The sequence below is a fragment of the Boleophthalmus pectinirostris genome, unplaced genomic scaffold, assembly GCF_026225935.1.
Source record: "Boleophthalmus pectinirostris isolate CB_2022bp ecotype Guang Dong unplaced genomic scaffold, ASM2622593v1 HiC_scaffold_7, whole genome shotgun sequence".
NCBI lineage: Eukaryota > Metazoa > Chordata > Actinopteri > Gobiiformes > Gobiidae > Boleophthalmus > Boleophthalmus pectinirostris.
The window spans coordinates 15527521-15530556 of NW_026571473.1; positions in this window are offsets into that span (position 1 = coordinate 15527521).

Consider the following 3036-nt stretch of genomic DNA (forward strand, 5'->3'; position numbering starts at 1 on the left):
AACTTCACATGGACACCGATAAAAGGAAATGGTCAAATGTCTCACTTCCGCATCAATGTTCATGTTTTAAAAGTCATATGCATCATTGGCAGAAATGACTCTTTGTTTAAGAGTAACCATCAAAAAACATAAGTCTACGTAGTTTTGTCCCCCTCAGGTATACAGATGAATCATGAACTTCACTTTAACTTATCTTTATTGGTCCTCTTTGCAGCCTAGCAACTTTGACGGCAACATTGTTTGGCTTAGGGTGCGTGAAATGGTGAAGTCATGAAAAAAGGAAGTAGATATTTAATAGGTATAGATATTTAAACTGTTCTTGGCTCTCACACTCCCTTTGGTGCATCAGTATTTACATGCATCCATCCAGCTCTTTGGTATTCTTATCACATATAATTAAAACCTGTAAAGGAAATGCCAACGCTAATATGTGTAAAAAGCCTGAGTAATCTTCTTCTAATCTGAGCATCTTTTTAACAAGTAAATGTAGAGTGACTGTCTGTAAACCTTTTCCTTGTATTGTGCACCTAACAGAGCCAATATGACTAGGGTTGTCAAAAGCATCGGAAATCAGATAATTGATTTGTGCGTTTTGATCAAGTATCAATAGTAAAAAAATAAGTCACATTCACAGGACAGGAATGAACCTTACCTGAATAGAATGATCTTGCTCTGACTACATAGACTAGTACATGCCCATGGACACACCTGGATGACTGAGGGATTACATTGATACACTAGCAGTCAAAAGTTTTAACACACCCTCTCATTCAATGTTTTTTTTTTTTCTCTGTTTACTTTCATTTTAGATTCATACGAGAGACATCAAATATGTGAAGAGAGATATATGGAATTATGCAGAAGAACATTTTAAATAACTCAAATAAAGCAAAACAAAAATGTTGAATGAGAGGGTGTGTCCAAACTTTACACTGGTGGTATTACACCACATAGTAATCTAGAGTTTCCAGACTAATATTGAAATCAAGTTTGTAATGTTAGTATTGTGACAACACTAAACATGACTTCATTAAATCCTCCCAAACTGAAGTCCACTCTTTATTGCTTTTGACCTAAGCCATGCCCTCATTGTGTAGTTAATCTCAGTTTATTGCTCTGTGTTTTGGTTACTACTAAACTTAACTTCAATTGACAAAGTGAACCTAGTATGTTCCATTGTGGGTCTTTGGTAAAGCCTGGCTGCAGTTATAAAGCACAAGCAGGGAGCATACTTCCTTAAATTAGACTAATTGCAGCTTTTGTGAAATCAGCAGTTTGGTTTGGCATTCAGTTCCTCAAGTGATTTTGCTGAATAATGGGCTTGTTCACCTATGGCACTGCACTCCTTTTCCTCGCAGTTATTTGAGAGAGTTTTTTGAGAGAGTAAAAGTAAAACATATTGTAGTTGTTGTTGTACAGTGACATTTCTGCACTTTTGTGGTTAATTTCTCATAATGTTCATTACTTGAGATGGTTCCTTGATTAGTTTACTGGCATTGGCCTATCATGACAAAAAAAATATTTTTAAGCAATATATATTGCAACAGAGACATACTGCCTTAAACAATAATATTGAAACTACTTCATTCCACTGACACGAAGCAGGAGAATCTCAGTAAACAAATTTTCAGTAAAAGCTGCAACTACTAAAAGGCAGAATTAACCAATAAGTAGCTGTAACAGTTATCTATTTTCTACAGCTCAAATCTTGCATTATTACTTAAAAATGGTAAAAGTCTCCTCAATGTTGCAAAAATAAGTACCCATGATAAATACTGAGCCTCAAAATATATTGTTCCAGCTTTCATATTTCATATATTTAACAATATTGTATATGTAATGATAGTAATGATATAGTAATTATGGTGATGGGCCTAACTTCCACCTTTTAGCTAAATTTCTGATAGTTGGCAAAAAATCTCTTCTCATCTCAGGATAATCCCCAAAAACATCACAATTAGTAATTTGTGATTACCCAGAATCAGACGTTACTGTGTATTTTAAAACGTTCTGATGAAAGGTGTACACTGACTTGAATAGAGTCCAGGATGCTGTCTGTTGGCAGATGTTAGCAGATGTTGGCAGCTGTGACTGGATCAAACAGCTGGAGCAACCTGGTTGCTGTCCCTCCCCTGATGCTCCTCTGTACCACCTGAAACACTCTCTAATCTCTCTGAACTATGAAAACAATGTGTTTAACTGAAATGATTTTCATTTCAAATTAAAATAAAAAACTTGAAATGAATGAACTTTTCTGTGAATCAGTCTTCTGGCTGCTCCTTGGTTTCACTACTAGGGCTGCACAATTCTGGGAAAACTTTTAGCATTTTCTTCTGACTCTGAATTGCACTTAGATATGTGATGTATGTTTAAAAACCAGGATTCAGAGTCCACATTGTAAACACCGCATTAATTTTTGATAGAATACAGAAATATGAATAGATAAAATATTAAAATAATCATATCCAATTCAGGACATGCAGAGGTCTAAAATACAGGGGCAACAAAAGTTTTCATTCTTTATAGAGGACATTACCTAAATAATTGCATTTTCAGAAGTCAGTGATTAATCTGAGTGTTTGTGGTCCTGTTTAGGTGTTTCATTTTCAACAAAAAGGTGAGAGTGGCTAATTGAAAAAAAACAAAAAAACTGTTGGCTATGTTAACTAGCTGTTGTGCCTGTAATATTATTTGAAAGAAGAGACTTATTTAACAGCACAGATCAACTCACCTGTTGTAATTCCAGTTAAATCAACTCTTTATTGTCAGATTGGGTTTAAACAAAGCTTAAAGGTTAAAGTCTAAAAGCATTTCAAACAGAGAAGTGCCTCCGTTAGCTTCAGACCCCCAGGGAATGTTGATGACATCAGTTATTTACATCTGTCAAGATAAAGTTTGTAACCAGTAGAAAATCACTAGTTTTTTGCCTTCTGACTTCCAGCTGCTCCTTGGTTTTGAACATAAAAGAAAAATTACACATGTATTGGGTCTTTTGTCTGCTGCAGCACATTTGTGTAGGGTGGTGTTTTGTGGAGC